This window comes from Malus domestica, chromosome 13 (assembly GCF_042453785.1).
Source record: "Malus domestica chromosome 13, GDT2T_hap1".
Classification (NCBI taxonomy): Eukaryota; Viridiplantae; Streptophyta; class Magnoliopsida; order Rosales; family Rosaceae; genus Malus; species Malus domestica.
The window spans coordinates 5307648-5328540 of record NC_091673.1 but is presented as its reverse complement, the minus strand read 5'-3'; the positions used below and the strand labels follow the sequence as shown (position 1 = coordinate 5328540).

The 20893-nt window shown below is 38.7% G+C and overlaps 1 pseudogene; it reads left to right on the top strand.

Annotated features, from left to right (window-relative positions):
* The first annotated feature begins 5413 nt into the window (after window positions 1-5413).
* On the top strand, window positions 5414-12050 carry LOC103452345 (UDP-glycosyltransferase 85A8-like; annotated as a pseudogene).
* Window positions 12051-20893: the final 8843 nt, after the last annotated feature.

Below are 20893 nucleotides of genomic sequence, written 5' to 3'. Positions count from 1 at the left end.
TTCGTATAATTCTTATCATTATCGCTTCCGCACTGTGCACATGGCTACGTCATTCTCATGTGACGGCCAGCATGCCTTGATCTCGGTCGGGGTGTGTCAGTATGAATGTTTCAAAAATTGTGCTCTTCTATATCATGTTAGACGATCTTCAAATGAGATATTAAATTTTAAACATAAATTTAAAATTTGACCGCCTATGTAGCATTATGATATTTTTAAAGTTTCGCTTACTATCCGATATGTCAATTAAACAATTGTTTTATTACATTATTTTTTTTTCTTAAGTTCTGTTTTTAATTTAAGTTTTAAATATATAAATAATTCATGATAAAAATTAGAAGAAATAAAAATCCTTTAGTAAAATAACTGAACACTAATAGCCTTCTATTAAGAAATTGCAACGGTCACCAAAATAGGATAATAAAAGAATTCGTTGATTAAAAAAAAAGAAGAAGAGGTAGGATGAAAGACAAATTGCAACAGCCACACAATTAACAATTAATTATAATAAATGTTTAAACTATAAAAAAAATTAAAATTTAATTAAAAATTATTTGAAGCTGCTATTAAATTTGACAACAACTTCCTATGCTGCCATTTCATGTCATGTCACATAAGAATTGACATTTTTCTTTCATTGGAAAACAGTAGTGCTGTCTTTTTTCTACTATTAATGTTGACATTAACTTTTTTGACATCTCCTTTAAGAATGCTTTTTAGAGGCCAAAAATCAATTAACATGTGCAATTCAATCAATGGTAAAACTACTTATTATAAGAGAAATTTAACAACACGAGGGTTTCGATGTGAAACATATGCTTCAACAACATTGACAATGGAGTTAATGTGCTATCACTAATGTAGTTCAAATTCATCTTTGGCGAGAATCTAACATAACACCTCTCACTTATAAGTGAAGATGAATAATATTAGACCGTAATACTAAGTGGTAATAATGACATATATGTTAGCACATGGAAATGAAATGATTTTATTTTTATTTATAATTTCAAGAATGGGTAAGGACTAAATTAGAGTAGGGAAGGGACAAGTCGTCTAGTTGTCCTTCGTAAATTGATTCAAAGAAATTGTCTCATATCATAAATTGTTACATGTTAATTGTTGATTTGCTTAATACATAAAAGATGGCTAAATCGAGAAATTTTTTGTTATGACGGGAACATGAGTGATACACCACTTGTTTTTATATAAGTGGTGAAATTTTTTATTTTTTAAGTTATTAACTTTTAGTACATATATACCACTATTTATATAATAACATATAGTATACCACTTTATATGCCGATCACATTGAAAAAATTTCTCGACTAAATGATCTTCAAACTAAACCAAATGATTTCTTTACATAATATTAAAGCAAAACTTCCCACTTTAATGAGAATGTGGTAAGTAATACATTTTCTTGGAAATAGTCTTTCGTTTCTCATTCCCTCTTGATTCGCATTCCTTCTTGTTGATTACTTTTTCTCTCTTCCAAAACTTGAGTTATTTCTGCCACTCAATATTATGGTTTGGTAGTATTTTTTTTTCATTTGTGAGTAATAGGTTTTAAGTTTGAATCTCGTAGACGGCGAATTAGATATCAAATTAGATTGCCTATTGTATAGTTTAGTCGAACTTCTCATTCTCTTTAATGTAAAATATATCGTTCTATTAAAAAAAAAAAACTTGAGTTATCCCCTCCCTAATCCCTATCACACTGTTTGGGCTTGGTTTTGACACATACTTTTTATAGATTCTAGATTTCAAATGTTATATATTAATTGAGGAACTTGTCAAGTCAAGTCATCCACCCAAATTGCATTACTTGCAACTTGTGTTAATATTGTGGGGGTAATTAGATTGATCAGCTTTGTTATAGTGACTAGTAACTTAGTAGTAAGATCATCTTCAATAAAGAGGGCTAAAAATTTAAAAGTTAAAAAATAGCATGATTTTCTTAAAAGCTCATCTTCAACCGATGGCAGGATTATAGTACTATGGAGCCCAACAAACCATTATTTGGTCAAAATGGCATCAAGTTGGTGAAATGTAGTCCCCCTCCCTTTTTTTTGAGCCAGCTCCTTAGTTGTAATAATTAATTCAAATTCAACAACTATATTTAAAAGTATTCAAAGGTATTTTAATTAAATTAACCAATAAATTTAGAATATAAACTTAAAACTAATAAATTATTAAGGATGTTCTGTTTAGCCTTTTCGATTGAAGATGATATACGAGTAAGATCAAACCCTGTTCCTTTAAAACTAAACTTTTGCTGGGCTATAATTTTGGACGAAGCTATGTTCAGCCATTTCAATTGGAGATGGCCTAACTACCTAGCTTAAGGTCTTGCACGAAGAGGATACCAAAAGTATAGACTCAGATCAAGAAACTGTCAACTACATAAATATTGTTCAAGATGATATATGAATATGAACCGACCTTATTCATCTAAAAATAATTTTTTATAAAACTATAATTCTGAACAAAGTTATACTCAACCCGTTCGGTTGGAAATGTCTTAACTACCTAGCTTGAAGTCTTGCATGAAGCATAGACCAAAAGTATAGACTCGATCGGATCCAGAAGCTGTGAACCACATAGATGGGCCCTAGTAATCTAGTAAGGTCACATGATAATAAATTATTGGGTAAATTACATAGTAACCCCTCAGGTTTGAGGTCTATTACAACCTCATACAACAACCCTAGGGTTTGAGGTCTATGAAAGTGAAATGTTTTAAAGATGTTGTATGAGATTGTAATAGACCTCAAACCTGAGGGGTTACTATGTAATTTACCCTAAATTATTTGACGGATGTTAGAGCAATAATTGGGCACAGTTGCCGGATCACATTCCGGAGGGCCACGGTAAGGTCAAAAATTTAACGAATGTTGACAGCTTTCTGAACTTTCACTTTTTTTTTTGGATTAATTTTTGTTTATTATCTTAAGTTTCGTGGTTTTCAATATTTAGTACATGAAGTTTTTTTCATCCCAGAGTCATACCTAAATTGTTAATTTTTGGACAGTCTCATACATCTGTTAAGTTTGTTAACTGAGGACATGGTGCCGACGTGAACAATTAATAAGCTCTACATGTCAATATGGGCCTACTTCAATATTAAAAAATTTTAAAAATTAAAAAAACACAAAAAAAAAAAAATTTAAACGTTTGTACCCATCTTCTTCCCCGCACCCTCTCTTTCCTTTCCCTCTTCTGCAACCCCACTCATTCCCTCCCTTCTCTCTTCTACACCTGCACCACCACCCTCCATTCTCTCCTTTGCAACCCGTACCCACCCTCCCCGCACACCCAACCCAACAAAACCCAGTTGACCCAAATCCCTAATTTGGATAAATTCCCAAATCCCTAGTGAGGACCTCCACCATCTCGCTCCCGGCAAAGCAGTTCTTGATGATTTTCATCTTCATCAGACGGTCCTGAATCGGCAACTTTAGCCGCAACAACCTAACTATACCGATCATCTGGTCCATCAACTCCCCTTCACCCAGATCGTCGATCCGTAAATCGGCGGCAGAGGCGCCTCGTTGGGACATTTCGAGCTAAGAATTTCCTTCAACTGCTGGTCAAATCCGCCACTGTTCCTCAGCGAGTTGAGCGCCACTAGCCCTCCGAACTACTTCTCGTTGAAGAAAATCTGAGGTACAGACGAGCAGGGGAGAAAGTGGACACATATGTATGTTTGTGTTTTTTTTTTTATTGGGTTGGGTGTGCGGGGAGGGTGGGTACATGTTGTAGAGGAGAGAAGGGAGGGTGGTGGTGCAGGTGCAGAAGAGAGAAGGGAGGGAAGGAGTGGGGTTGCAGAAGAGGGAAGGGAGGGAGAGGGTGCAGGGAAGAAGATGGGTACAGACGTTTTATTTATTTATTTTGTGTTTTTTTTTAAATTTTTAAATATTGAAGTTGGCCCATATTGACACGTTGCGCCCGGTAATTATTCACGTAAGCGCCACATCATCATTTAACAGAAGTTCTAACGGAAAACTTAATAGATGTATGAGACTATCCCAAAATTAACACTTTAGGTATGATTCTGTAACGAAAAAAACTTCTTGTACTACAAACTTAAGGGTAGTAAACAGATATTAACCCTTTTTTTTTTACACTCATTTTCTAATTTTCCTTTAATAGTTTGTACAACTCAGTAGCACGAAAAATTCGAATAAAACTAAATTGAAGAAATTTTAATTTCCTTAACTTGCCAATTTAATGAATAGAAAGTCATACTATGTACCAGGGGTCCGAACTACTTAACACAAATCCCTCGTTCTCTTTTCATTATGTGCACGAAAGTTCAAATTGTCTATTTTTTAGATCATCTTTTAAAAATTAATTTTGTTTAGAATTAATCAAATCTAAAAAGTTTAGGCATCCAAGAAGGAGAAGCTCCAAGTTCCAACCAGCCGAAAAAGGAAAAGATCCCATGGGTCCACATGCTTGTTTGGTTTGAAATCACCACAGTTTTTTATTTGTTTCTAATATTTTTTTTTTAGAATAACACTTGATTATTCAAAGATGTATACGAATTCTTACTTAAAAATTTTCAAATTATTCGTTGTCAATTTATAGAATTTCATATTTATAATAAGAATAATTTATATTATAAATCACCCTATAAAGATCGCGTCTGCAAAAAATCAATTAAAACTAAGGTCATTTAGTCATCAAACTTTTTAAAAACAAATGAACGATATTAATAAAAGCATTACAAACCATCTACGTATTTGCTACAATAGATTGACTAAATGACCTTAGTTTTAATTTATTTTTTGTAGAGATGATCTTTACAATGTATGAATCAACGGTTTTGATCATAAGCACAAAACTCTGTGATTAAAATACTAAGAGTTTTGAGTAGAAGTTCCTACTCATCTTCGAGTAGCCAAATATTGTTCTTTTTCTTGCTTAACTCAAGCAACTAGAGCATGTAAGGAAATCAATTGATACTAGACTAGGTCAAGTTTTTCGAGAGCATTTTTGTTCACCATCTTACTCATTATAATTAGATGATTTTAAATTTTAAGATTTATGTTTATAAATTTTAAATTTAAATTCATCCAACAGTAGTAAATGGTGAGCATCACCATCACTGATTTTCACTTGCTAAATTCAAAAAAAATATTTATGCATGTGTTTTTGTCTTTACACGCACTCAATTTATTTTTTATCTTTTATTTTTATTTGATTTTTCTAAATAAAAGATATCACAAAATTATTGAAAAAAAAAAACGTTGGAGTATAGTTAATGGTTTAACCTTTTCCTAAACCATGTACTTTGCCAACTTACGCTACTAACTCTTCTATATATACAAGACGTTAGAGGATAGTAGGAAACACAAATCCTATTTTGAAAACCCTTGCTCTCTATAGTTGTGGTATCATTCAACAAATGGGGTCTGTTCCATCAGGCACACCTCATCTCGTGTGCATTCCATTCCCCGCCCAAGGCCATGTCAACCCATTTATGCACCTGGCCAAGCTTCTTCACTCAAGAGGCTTTCACATAACCATGGTGTATACAGAGTTCAGCCACAGCCGCTTGCTCCAGTCCAAAGGGCTAGATGCAGTGAAGAACTCCCTGGATTTTAGGTTCGAGACCATCCCTGACAGTGTCCCGCCTTCAAACCTGGATGCCACCAAGAGTGTCACTGAGCTTTTGTATTACACCAAGAAACACTTTGTGGTTCCGCTCCGGGATTTGATTGTGAAGCTCAATTCCACCGAGGGTTTGCCTAAGGTGAGTTGCATTATTTCAGATGGGATCATGAGGTTTGCAATAAAGGTGGCCCATGAGCTTAGAATTCTGGAGGTTCAGTTCTGGACTGCGTCATCTTGTGGTCTCATGGCCTATCTCCAATTTGTTGACCCTGTTGACCTTCGTAACTCAATCGTTTCTTAACCAAATTCGACCCATAATATATCAAAATGAAGATAGGAAAGTGTAGAATAAGATTATAACTATTTGGAAGCCTAATGTCTGCCAGAGATAGCCGGAAAATAGCCTTAAAGTTGACTGGTCCGAAGGAAAACTGGAAAACTCGCTGGAAACTGGGTAAACTTTAAACATTCATAACTTCTTCAATACTTAACGAAATCAAGTGATTCAAAAATGAAATCATACTTCTTGACGAGACAAAAAGAATGGTAACTTTTTTTTTTATGGCTAACTCATTGTGGTTTGGCCGAAAAACGACTTGAAACTGGTTGTCTTGGTCTCGAGTTAACCACTTTCGAGCCGTTTTCCAGTCAAACCACAGAGATTTAGACATCTACAAAGGTACCATTCTCTTTGTCTCATCGAGAAGTATGATTTTCATTTTTGAATCACTTGATTTCATTGAGTATTGAATAAGTTATGAATGTTTAAAGTTTACCTAGTTTCCGGCGAGTTTTCCAGTTTTCCTTCGGACTAGTCAACTTTGAGGCTATTTTCCGGCCATCTCCGGCATCCATTGAGCTTCCAAATAGGTATAATCATATTCTACACTTTCTTATCTTCATTTTGATATATTATGGGTCGAATTTGGTTAAGAAACGATTGAGTTACGAAGCTTTGAAAATTGCCCAAACTTCCAGCCAAGAGCTTCGGGACACTTAACGGAGTTTTTAACAAAATGACCAAAATGATGCATGGTGGACAATCTCAGGGCCCAATTTTATCGATTTGAAATGTTAGAGACTAAAGTGATGAGTTATGCAAATCTCATGAACCATTTTGACTATTTAGCCTATATATATAAAGTAAACTTGATACAAGTTAAATTTTGTGAGTCATTATTATAATTCTCAAAATAGCTCACTAGTTTATTGACCGGACTAGAATTACGTTTGAGCTCAAACTATAGTATTTTGTTGGGGTTTGGCCCACGTACGCTCAAAACCTATTCACCGTACTACAGACATGACCAAATATTCATTAGTACGACACTAATACCTAAAAGAAACAAGTTTAAGTTTTAAACGAATGTTAAATACAAAGTTAAGCTTGAGCTACTAATCGCTTTCGAAATCTCAGTTTTGTTCGATCAAACGTGCCTTGTAACTAGCTAGTAGGATACTTAAACTAAGAACTATATTAGGGGTAGTGCTATCTATAAACCCATTTTTACTTATCACACACCTTTCAAAATTTTCAACCTTCAAATTGAATGAATTGAAGAAGATTTGGCAAAAAATACTAATAAGGATGTGTAGGAGGTTAAAATGATTGTGTAAATAGTACTATATAAATTAGCATAATCTTCTAAAAATAAATGATTTAGCATATACGTCATTTCTTTCACTTCTTTCTACAGTTAAATATTTTATGGATATGAGGTTAGTCAGATTAGATATAGCAGTGTACTCTTTTTATTCGAATCTGTATCCATAATTTAGATGAATTTATTTAATGTACAAAAATTTGTAAAAAAAAAACAAGAAGAATTTTGCACAAATTTTATTCATTTGTTTAGGGCATTGTCTATATTATTATTTATTTATTCTTTTATAGGGACCATCTCCAACCCTTGGGCTAAAAGCCAAATTTTTTAGCCCGGAAAATTTGGCTTTTAGCCCAGAAACATCTTTTCTGCTCCAACCCTTTTAGCCTAAAATTTTAGCTCGGAATTATTAAAGAATGAACTTAGGCTAATTTTTTTCTCAAATCAATTTTTTTTTAAATAAATATGTAGATTATTGTAAATTAATTTTATGAACATTTTAATCTAAAAAAATTTAAATTCAGATAAATATTAAAAAATCATTAAATTTTTCACAAAGCAAGCTACTTTCACCAACCGTTCAACTCCAAACTTTCAACTTTCACCAACCGTTCAACACCAAACTTTCCACTTTCACCAACCGTTCATCAATCATCATCTATATAAACACAGGTCCAATATTAGTTGATCACACAATCTTTCAACTTTCAAAGAGTTTTTGTTTCCTAAAAATTCTCAATATCTCATCAATGGGTGATAGAAGAAGACATAGTAGGGCAATGGAGATGGCACAATACCAAGCAAGGCTTGACATTGAGGATTCAGAACTGATCAACGCCGAAGCTGAACTTGTAAACTCGTTTATGCAATATGAGCATCATGGCGAACCTAGCCATCATGGTTTTATCACGGGGCGTTCATTCGTGCAGCGTGTAGATAAAAGTTTCATGACCAAATGATGAAAGATTATTTCATTGAGCGGCCGAGATTTCCTGCTCATGATTTTCGGAGGCGGTTTCGGATGAGGATAGAGCTTTTTGAAGGCATCTTGAACGATGTTGTCAATCATGACCACTACTTTGCAAGGAAGATAGATGTCATAGGCTGACAAAGTCTATCACCTCATCAAAAGCTCACATCTGCATTTTGAATGCTATCACCTCCTCAAATTCATGACACACTCTGCAAGGATTTGGTTGAGCATGTGTGGTGCCAAGAAGGTGAACGTTGATGATGTTGGTTGAGCATTTATGTAATAATTTTAAGTGTACTATGTTGTTATTTGTCTACTACGTTGGATAATTTATTGAATGAAGGTTGAATTATTGAATGGAGGTTGAATTATTGAAGGCATCTATTCTACATCAAAGTGTGGAATAATAAGTACAATAATTATTGAAGACATCTAGATTAAATAGAAACAATAATTAATAAGACATAAATTTAATAAAGTACATAAACCACATAATAAACAACATAAACTTAATACAAATGACAATTAATAAACTTAATTAATAAAGCACATAATTCATACACTACATAAACTTAACAATCATATCCACCATCTTCACTTGGTGATGGACTTTGTTGAAATGTTGGGATATAGGGTTTAGAGGATTCATCATCTTGAAACATACTCCTTGAGGCAAATTTTCGCATAATTTCCTTTTGCTTATCACGTAAGAACTTCTTCCTCTCTGAAGTGTATTTGCTGAGGTCCTTCATCATGAATTCAATTTCAAACCTATTTTCCTCCCTATCCGAGATTTCCTTCATTTGCAAACACATGCGGGCCGCTTCTTCTTGGCTAGCGCTATGAGTTTTGTGTAATTTTGCAATTCCGGTAGCAAAGTCTCCACTAGTCGAATCTTGGGACTTCCCTTTTCTCTTTGCTTCCTTTTGCTTATCTCTTCCTGGGGGCCTTGCTAAAGAATGAGATGGGGTCATTTCATCAACACCCTCATTTCTCGATGCGGCTTCACGTTGAATAATCTTCCCCATTGTTGGTCTGCATCGGTTGCCCACCTTGGACAATCCTTGAGGACGTCCCAAGCATGTTGCAACTTAAAAACTTGATTTTTTGGTGTTACTCTTGTCTTATAAATTTCCATTGCTTTGTCACCTTATGCAAAAAATACATAAAAATAATTAGTTGCAAAATAATATTATGTACATGACAAATAAAATATCAAGAAGAAAAAACTCACAATTTCTATGGCGCTCCTTCCACTAGGCATGGTAACCATGGCTCTCTCCAAGCTTCCCTTCCATAAAGTGCATGCTTTGTTGATAGTTTTCCACCGATCATAAACACCACCACCGTCCCGCCCGCCGCCGTTGCAGTTTTCTTGAAACTTTGCAATGATTTTATCCCACAAAACCTTTTTATTTTGATTTGTGCCAATTGCACCATCTTCACTAACAGAAACCCAAGCCAAGCATAAAGAAACATCTTCCTCAAAGGTCCAATTACGACCTCTAACATGCTCTCTTGCCATGTTGAACAATTTGGAAATGGAAAGAAATGATAGAAAGATGAATTGGAAGAATTGTAGGAGAAAATTGAATTTTGTGTGGATGTTTGAACAAAAACATAGGTAATTATAGAGTTTTTGGGTAAATTTTGTGTTAAATGAATTTATTTAATTATTTTAGCCGTTGGATTTTAATTTGGGCCGTTAGATCTTTTTTTTACCGTTAGATTTGAGTATATTCAATCTCAACTGTTGGATTCAATGTATTTTAAAATAACATATTTTTTTAAAAATGAAATTTGAATATGGACTGTTGGATCAACCAACGGTCCTTAAACGATGGCCGTTAGATGCGGAAAAGAGCCGTTAGGCTCGGGCAAGTGGCCGACATGGCCCTGACGCTAGGTCCCACGCTGTCGGGAAAGAAACGCAGGAGCTCCGCGTGGGCGCGCGTTGGAGCGTGAACGGGCCGAGAGTGGCCCAAAGGCCAGCGAGTCCAATCGCACTTGGGGGGAAAGCTGAGGGGTATTTGGCCTAGAAATAACATTTGGCATTTAGCTCAAAATTTTAACATGGGTTGGAGAGCGTTTAGGGGGGTAATTTGACTTTTAGCCCAAGTTTGGAGTTGGTCTTAGGGATGAGTGCTAAATCAATTATTTGAAATTCTAATATGATTCATTTCTTTCTAGTTGTCAAAAACCATGAAGTCGACTTGGCCCAGGTTTGCTGTCTCTTATTTCGTGTCTGCTTTGTGTCCCTTTTTTAGTTTTTCTATATAACTTCATATTTAACACTGTTAATCTTTCAATTACGTTTAATTAAAAAAAATATCTCTCTTCCTCCCTCTTGTTGGCTTTGTGTCGGTTCAAATGTCGGCGTTTGATCAATCCTTACAAATTTCACCATCTGCTGGGTTTCCCTTCTTTGTATTTATCTTTCTTCCTCCCTTTTGTCGGCGAAGACGAATCGGATCTTAGAGAAAATCCCAACCGTAAGGATGTTCCTCTTTTGGTTACAGATGAGAAAGATGTCACAAATGGACATCTGGAAAAGACTACCCTAGAGTGGATACTCGGAATGAAACACATGCGACTCAAGGACATGCCCAACTTCGTCCGGAGCACCGACCTTGACGACATTGCCTTCAACCGGTGCCTTAAAGAAGCCCAAGACATCCTCACCACCGATGTCATTGTCTTCAACACCTTCTATGAGTTTGAATCTGAGGTCCTAGACACGGTCTCCGCCATGTTCTCCAACATCTACAACCTCAGTTTCCTCAACACCCTCTGCAGTAGCCTCCTTCAAACTGAAACAAACTCCCGAAGGCCGAGCCTGTGGGAGGAGAACACTGAGTGCCTCGCGTGGCTGGACACGCAAAAACCCAACTCCATCGTGTACTTGAACTTTGGTAGCATCGCCATGATGATAGAGGACAACCTCAAAGAGTTTGCATGAGGGCTCGCCAATAGCAGCCACCTGTTATTATGGATTGTACGTCCAGATATGGTTAAGGTTGGACCTGTAAACGAGTCGGGTTTATTGGGTTTGGGTCGGGTTCAACCCGACCCGTTAAGTTAATGGATCACCTGAACCCGACCCGTTAAGCTAAATGGTCACTCGTTTCACCCGTTAACACCCGCTAACAATTATTATTATTATTTTTTTGCATAAAGTTTATTTTTTGTTATTAAAACTTTACTAAAATTACTAAAATATCCTCAACTAACGAGTGCTAACGGGTGTTAACGGGTCTAACGGGTTGATCCAAAGTGACCCGTTATTTAACGGGTTGTTAACGGGTTCACCCGTTAGCGACCCGACCCGTTAAGCATCCACCCAAATACAAATATTAACGGGTTGGGTAGGATCGGGTTAACGGGTTGGGTCCAAAATGTCAGGCCTAGTTAAGGGCACGAACGCAACCACTCTTCCCGAAGAGTTTCTTGAGGAGGCATGATTGCCCGATGGTGCCCCCAGGACAAAGTGCTCGCGCACCCATCCGTGGGAGCTTTTCTGACCGATCATAGCGGTTGGAACTCGACGGTGGAGGGGATATGGAGGGGTGTCAATGCTTTGTTGGCCGTTTTTCGCGGAGCAGCAAGTGAACTGTAGGTATGCATGCACGACTTGGGGGGTGGGGTTGGAGATTTATAGCGACGTGAAGAGGGAAGGGGTGGAGGGTTTGGTGAGGGAGATGATGGAGAGGGAGAGTGGGAAGGTGATGAGGAACAAGACGGTGGAGTGGAAGAAGAAATCGAAGATTGCTTGTGCCGAAGGAGGGTCGTCCTATGAAGATTTTCAGAGGTTCGTTGCGTACCTAATGCATTTGTACACGTTCGGGGCTTAATTATAATTTATAAGTCAGATCTTCATTGATCATCGTCATCAGAATAACAGCCATGCACATAGAACTGCTTGCTATGATCTAAGAATATTCGCTTAATTATATTGCTGAAGTTGGTAAAATATAAGAATTAATTAAAATCATTGTGTATCTGTTGTTGGAGTCGTAGAAAAATTCGACAACTCTTGAGTAAGTGTCGATTTGTGAATGTACTATTTTAAGAATATACACGTTGAAGCATGGAAGCTTAATGAAATTAAGTCTCTTTTATTTTGAATGACTTTGTTAGTAGTTGTATCATGATCGTTTATATAAAATTCTACAATTATTGAACTGTATAAGTGGTTAAGTTAGAGACATATTAATGCTGATTAATAGTGAAGCACTTAATTGTCTTTGACTTTACATTGCTAAAACCGTTTATTATTTCTATCCCTTTGTCAAAAACAAAAAGTTTATCATTTGTTTTGAAACAAAAATCAATCAACCACTATTTTGCCCGGCTACAAGTACATGCCTGGCTTTCTCAAGAAGTTATTTGGTTTGGTTAAAATATTATGGACTCCGGCGAGCTCACCTTCCTCTCTTTTCACGCGACACCTTCTTCTCCATCTCCTTTCATCTTTGGTTCCTTGTCTCATCTCCTTTGTGGGGTTGTTGGTTTAAAGAGAGGCGAGTGGGTTGCACAAGTTCTGGGCAGTTGTCTACACAAAACATTAGACAAGACTCCCCAATTTATTCACTCTAATCCTAGCCAAGCCGGTCTGAAATACAAAGTCCGAGCCAATCCAGACCACCAACTGAGGCTTCAGTGACCCATAGTATAATTCGTTTTAATGGTTCAACTAAATTGGGCCTAAGATAACCAAGGAGGTTTTCAGTGGATAACTTTTGACTTGGCTTGTGAGTACTGGAGGGACAATTGGACCTCATTATCTCAAGACTATAGTCCAACATTTGAGATTAGTTCATAATGATAGGTGGTGGAGCAAGAAAGTTTAGGACACTTAAGATACAATGATATATTTTCACCAAGGGATGCGAAAATAAATTGGTTGCCAACTTGTCATTTTCGATATTCGAACTTAAGACTTTTCATTTACAAGTAAATAAAAATACTATTACGTTGTAGTACTAAGTGACATTGTCCAAATTAATCGAAATAGTCATATCCGCACCAATTTCGTCGGTAACATTTTTCATGATGGAGCTGGATCAGGCACGAACTAAACCCATTTCATTGTTCCCTTCCCTCACCCATTATTTCCTGTATGTTAAGTTATTAACCCATTTCTTCATGGACCTTCACTTAAACCTAGGAATCAAGTGTTTCATCCCAATCTAGGCCCAGATTTCTTTCACAGTTCCTCCCCATAATTGCCAACTTGAACCGCCCGCCGACCCACGGGAAATCACAATAATATCTCCATCGTCGTCACTGTCTTTTTGGTTGTTTCTGCTTAGGCATACCAGACCCTTGATAAAATAAGATTTTGGATGTTTCTTCAAAGGAGGAAAGAGATAAGTTTGTTTTTTAATGCGTGACCACTGGAGCAGTTCGCACCACAATCATTTCGAGCTTAGCACACCCCTTTATCATCGTCCGTGAGAAAAGACAGACAACTAGCACTAAGCATCTTGACCTATACTATCCAACCGTTTACTTGAGGGTCTATTTTACAATGTAATTTAACAATTCAATCGTTTATATGTAAAGTAATTTTTTAAAGGTTATCTTTTTGAAATATTGCTCAAATCCGAAAATTATATCACTGTAGGATTGAATGGTAGTACCTTTATTGTTTTTTTGTAAAACCATATTCATCAGATGTCTTAATTTCGGATTTGTTTATGTTTTGGTAAGGCTAGTTTATGAATGATAAATTCAAACATAGACTGTTCAAATCCTAGAAGAAGAAAAAAAGGTTACAAATTGAGAAATACAAAAGGAAATGTCAAAATATGTGTTCTCTAATCTGACATGTATATAGATAATTCAGTGAGTGCCAGCTCTTTTGGGTACACGCATGCATGACACTGCACGAAGGTAGAAACGTGAAAGAGATTGATTGATCATCACGCATCACGCATCACGCATCACGCATCAAATGATTTTATGATTTTGAAAGCTGTTTCCACTTAATTAATTTTAGGTTTATCAAAGATTGACCTAGATTGTCTGCTCTCCATCTCATACCATTTTCATCATTTTTTATTTTTATGGTCACAATTAAACCACGTCAACATTTTATATTTTCATTACTTTATGCGGAAGAGAGGGCTTTCAAATTGACTAGTAGTGCATGAATTAAATGGTCCAAGATTCCAAGTTTCCCAGTTAGTCGGCTAATAAATTTGTCTAATAGCCAGCATTAATTGTAGGTATGGTGGGGATGGTGGTGTGGATGCGCGGAGTGGAAACAAGGTAGGACCCCAGTCATGCATGAATACATGCATATGATTACTTTTGGACCAAAAGTGAGGGAACAATTCCACAAAATTTGAAGAGTAATGCTGTTTATATCATGTTTTTATACCATATTTTTATGGGAATTTTAACGAAAAGCACCCGGTACTGTTCATTTTAACGAAAAATCACATTTTTACACTAAAAAGTCAATCCTGGTACTATTCACTTTACCCTTTATTTTGTCCTTATCATTAAAACTCAAAGTTTTCAAGCCCTTTTAATTAGTTTTCCTTATTTTTATACAATTTTAAGTGATATTTGATGTGGACAACCACATTATTTGAATTAATCATATTTTTAAATTTAGTTCATTATTTAATAAACTAATAACTAAGAAAAACTAATTAATTAAATGATGATTGTGGTATACGAGAAGTCTTTCTCCTTCATTTCTTTGGGTTTTGCAAATTTTTCAAATGATGTGGCTGTCCACATCATATGCCACCTAAGATGGTATATAAAAACATAGTATGAATAGCACTATTGCAATTTGAATAGTAATATTTTAATTGATTTGAAGAATGTTATAGGTAACTGAGTAGTCAATAATATAGCAAAGGTTTGATGAACCATGTAGACAAAAATTTGTTCCAATAGTGTGAAGCCAAAAATAATCATAAGGTGATACGTGGTTTTTTGTGTCAAAATGACAAAAATACCCTTGAGGTGTACCAAGTTTCTACGCGTGAGCAGTAGACAATCATCCTCAACTAAGTAAAAAATGCTCCAAAAAAGGTAACCAATTCCAAATTATCTCATCCATCCTCATTTTAGGTAATTACTTCATAACCTATAAATTGTTCCATATAAATAGAGATTAATTGGCTAATTAATGAATTAATTCCTAAATTCATTAATCAACCAATTAAATCACCAATCACACCTAAAAAATACCTATTTTGGCCGGTTACCCACTCCCCCAAAGGAACCGGCCATCTCCTTTTATTTCCTACCTTTTCTACCATATCTTTCATTTTTATGATAATAATTAGCTAAGATAAATAGGGAATTATTAGCTAATTGTTTCATAAAATCCCAATTACCACAAAATATCCCCAAATATGCACTAAATGGCCGGCCATCTATTGCTAGAAAAGGAATTGGCCATACTTTGCATATTCATCCCATTAATTAGCTAATTCATTTTGTAATAATCCTATTTTGCCAAATTAATTAGTCAATTAATCACATAACTCCCAAAATCATATTAAATCAAGAACCCTATCCCTATAAATAGGCTCTCATTCTCACCAAAAACCTAGGTCCTCACTCTTGCTAAAATTCTCCAAAGCTCTCAAACACTTTTCTCTCAAAATTCTAACTTTGGCATCGGAGGTTCTTCGGCCAAAGCCTCTCATTCATCGTGGGCGTGTGGGGCTCTTGGCCTTGACCTAAGGTGTTAATTGTTTTGTAGGTGCAATTTTGTCCAAGATCAAGGAGGAAGAAATTTGCATCCACAAATTAGTGCTTTCATTGAGAGTTGAAATCCATACTCGTAGAAGACTCTCGCACAAAAAGGTTTTTTCTTTATTTTATAGTCCATTTGAATATTTTTCATACGTTCTTATTATTAGAATTTTTTACTTGCAAAGGTTATTTGATAAAACGTATAAGCAAAATATAATGGCTAGAAATTTAGAAAATTCCACAAGTGAAAATTCTAATGTTCAAGAAATGGGATTGCGGAGATCTGTAAGGCTAAATGCAACAATAAGTGGAGCAGCACCACCACCACGAGTTTCCACCACGGTGGCTACGTCGGTAGCCACCCGTGGCGAGGTCCATGGTGCTTTCACCACGGCCGGAGCCGTGCCATCCAAGGCTCACGGCACCAAGGCCACGACCCAAGCCGTGCCATCCAAGCTTGCACGCGTTCGAGCCCAATCCGTGTCATCCAAGCTTGCACGCATCTGAACCCAAGCCTCGCATTCGCATGCATCACGCGCTGAGCAGCCTGCTCCCGACGAGCAGCCCACTCCCGTGGTCCAGCATGCTCCCGACGAGTAGCCCACTCTCGCGGCCCAGCCTGCTCTCATGGCCCAACCTACTCCCGCCAAGCAGCCTACTCTTACGGCCCAGCCTGCTCCCGACGAGCAGCCCACTCCCGTGGTTCAGCTTGCTCCAGTCGAGCAGCCTAGTTTCGTGGCCCAGCCTGCTCCTGACGAGCAGCCCACTCCCGTGGTCCAGCCTGCTCCCGTCGAGCAGCCCATTCTCACGACCTAGCCTGCTCCCGTGGCTTTCCAAGCAGCCTAAGTCGGTCCAAGACTATCTTAACCATCCGGACCTACCATCGAGCCGGGGGCATTCTCACCACATTTTTTCGCGGATTTGACATTTCCCAACTCAAATCTCGCGCCCGGAGTCTACCACCATTCCACTGCCCAATGAGGCGCATTCCTTCCAAGCTCTTCCAATCCAAATGACGAACAACACTTGTCTCGACAAGTCATAGAGTTGACGAGTGCCCTCGCACAACAGACAACCTTGGTGAATCAACTTTTACAACGCATCGGGATCCAACGTGCCCCGGACGAGGTATCCCGAAGTAGGACAAGGTCAGACGAACCTTTCCAGCAGCGTCCCGGTAAGCAGCCACTCGACCAGCCACGAGCCGAGCGTTCGGGCAGTGTACATTCCCGAATGGGCCCCCGAGATAATGTATATTCCCGTCTTAGCGCGCGGAGGAGCGTGCACTCTCGACTAAGCCCACGGATGAGCATACATTCACGGTTGGGGTCATACTCCGATAATCAACATGAGCAACCTTCTGGGCAAAGTGTTCATTCGTGGCTAAGCTCGCAATGAGCATCTCCACTTCACATCGAAGTAGGCAGCACGACGAACGGAGAGAAGCAGTCACTCAATCCAGCTAAAGTTCAACCAGCAACCTGCAAAGAACTCGCTCGCCTGCTAGGAACGCATCACATGCACTGCATCCGCGGTATAGACAAGCCAAACACATGGAAGAGCAGCCTAGACCAGCAAGTCATGGCTGGGGGCAGCTGAGAGCTCCGTTACCCCAACAAAGGCAAATTCAGGAAGAAGTAGAGAGACTCTTGACCAAGCGATTGCATGATTTCCAATGCAACGAGGTCACCGACGAGGCACTACGACGGAACATGACCAACATAAGCAGGTCACCCTTCACGGACGAGATCGAGCAAGCAGAGCCTCCACACGAGTTCAGCATGCCACATTTCACATCTTTCAAAAGGGATGAAAACCCAGAGAGACACTTAAAGCGCTACCGAAGTGCAATGATCCTTTATCGAAACAACGATGATCTCATGTGCAAGATATTCGCCACCACTCTACAAGGCGATACGCGAGATTGGTTCTACACCCTGCCACCACAATCCATCCGGAATTTCTACGAACTTTCTTTGGTTTTCACCAAAGAATATTCATCCTATCGCTAGATCAAAAAAAAGTCTTACCATTTGTTTAACGTCAAGAATAACCCAAATGAGTTGCTTCGCAACTATGTAAGGAGGTTCAAAGTAGAGAAGGCATGAATAGTCGGATGCAGACTCGATAGTTAGAACAGCCTTCCAAAAATGACTTTCAGCAGACCACCCGCTATTCAGAAAATTGATCATGAAAGAAGATCTAACTCTGGCATACTCTTTCGCTCTGGCAGAGAAGCATGCACTTTGGGACGAGGCTCGCCAATGCACATTCAAAGACTTGAAGAAGTACCCGACGTCATATCCCTACTATCCAAACCGGAAGCAGCGAAGGATTTATTCACGTGTTTGACGGTATCTAGAGCAGTAATAAGCTCTATCATCATGCGAGAAGAGCTGGGGGCCCGACTACCTGTATTCTACAGTTTAAAAGCTCTCCTCGATGCTATTAGAAATTCAAAAGTTAACTTTGGCAATATTTGCTGTAACCTGAAAGCTTAAGTTTTACCTTCAAACGCACGTAGTCATCATCATAAAGCACTATTCCGCCAAATCTAGACGCACGACAATAAAGGCGTAAACCTTGGCAGATGCAAAGAATCCTAACGAACGCAACAACTAAGCCCAAAAGACACGTCAAGGGTAGACGAACACTGGAAGGAACACTCAAAAGCAAGTTTTGTCCTCATCGCCTCAGAAGATTCTACATAAAAGCAACATGTACCGGTAATTGAGCACTACATCTTGCTGCGCGTCACATGGCCCTAGCCCACCTTTGCTCCATTATTCAGCTCTAGAGTGGCCCAATACCGGAAATTGAGCATTTCCGGTTACATGTAACATGGCCCCAGCCCCACGGCTCCCTACCGCGCCTTCACACCTAGCCTTGACAACGCAACAAAGCGGCCCAACGGCGCCCCGAAGGTAGCCGAGCACACTTTAGCTGCACCTGCTCCCTCAATGGAGATTTCTGGCATTTGCATATCGATGACGTAATACCTAGAGAAAGTACGCAAGCAGCTTGAGACATTTCAGACTTAAACTTTCACTCAAGTTCCCCGGGCAGACAATGCCAATGCAGACGTACTAGCCGGCCTAGGCTCCACACTCGATCACCAACTCAAAACGCTCTATTCCGATGGAATATCTTGACAAGCCAAGCATAGAAATGGAGCCAGCAACCTAAGTGTCATAGCATTCTCATCCAAAGATCCCACACCGGACCACATATCCACTGCCTAGCGCATCCCGACGATTTGAAAGTTCTAAGATCAATCCACGAAGGTGTATGTGGAAACCACTCCGGAGGCCAATCCTTAGCATATAAGGCTCTTAACGCAGGCTACTATTGGCCTACCATGCACAAAAATGCTAAGGAGTTAGTACAAAAGTGCCTTAAGAATATGGCATCTAGCAGTACATGTCCTCGCCGAGATATCCTCAAGGCAATGGGCAGGCCGAAGTATCCAACAAGACGATCTTCAACTGCCTCAAGAAATCCCTCACCAGCAAGAAGGGAAAATGGCTAAACGAACTCCTCGGATGTCTATGGGCATATCGCACCACCAAAAGACAAACAACCGAACAATAAGGAGATGACCACAAGTTTAGATCTGGCAGAGGAGAAGCGTGAGCAGACCATCACTTGAATCGTAGCCTACCAGCAGCAACTCCTTCCCAGCTACAACAAAAGGGCCAAGATCCGGCAGTTTCAACCTAAAGATCTAGTCCTAAGAAAAGCCTTCATCACTGCCCACATAGAAGGCTTAAAAAAGATAGATCCCATCTGGGAAGGTCCGTACAAGATCAGCAGAGTAGGTGGCAAGAGTAATTACACCATCGCCACCATAAAACGGCAAAAAGATTGAAAAGCAATGGATGGCCTACAATCTAAAGAAGTATCATGTATGACCTTCCGTTACAGCAAAACCCGAAGACTCAAGAAGCTCGACGAGCACCACCTCACAAGTCGAGGATTATCCAGTTGTTATGCAGTTCCTACTTTACAGCTAAGTTCTCGTTCGTTTAACTCTTTTTTTTAATGAGGAATTCAGAAGTCATCGCAGGAATTGCGCCCTCTAGGGACCAACCATGCTCTCAAGTGCGAGAGGGTAAACTAATTGCTCTCCAGTGCGAAAGGGTAAACCAATTCCCCGACACCCATATGGGTCAGCTATCCAAGACGGAGGATAAACTTTACACTCCGAATATCCAGACGTGGATGAGCCTGGCTGCCCTAGTATAACTAGATGCACGATGGCTTGTGCTGGGATTCCTAGAAGTAGCCACAATGGTCTTTTTCAAGGCTTAGCTAACTGAAGGATTTTGGGTCTCTTGGCCTAATCCGTGGGGAACTGGACCCCAGAGACGGAGGGGGCACATTATGCAGTACGCCCTACAGACGACTACCCTGGAACCCTAAAGCTGCTACCGAGTGTACTAAGGTAGCCTACGGATTCCGGAAGACTATCTACGGCTTGCCCTTCGAGCAGTAAAGCCACGCTAGACTTATACAACCGCACATTCTTGTGAAAGGTTAAACAAGCTAGCACGCATATACGAAGTTTTATCCACTGCCGACATGCTACGTAGTCGATAAGCTTCACATCTGCCAAGAGCGGAACAACCTACACCAAGTCCTAAAGTGTTGTGATACTTGCTACGCAACCTACGAAATTGGAGAAAGTCAAGGTTAACATCCTAGTGGTTACGCGGACTTGTCTGCTTTTGTAAGTAAGGCATCCGGCTGCTAACCCAATGGCTAACAACTTTGCAAAGTTCTACACCAACACATATGGCTGCATAGGCTACGCGAGCTTGTCTGCTTATAAAAAAGTAGCATGCCTGCTACTGGTCTATCAAGTCTAAAGGTTAGGGCATGAACAAAAGAAGTGAAAATGAAGAAAAGCAAAGGAAAACATGTTCATAAACAACTAGCAAAGGCCGAAGAAGTTCAAGCAAAACAAGAG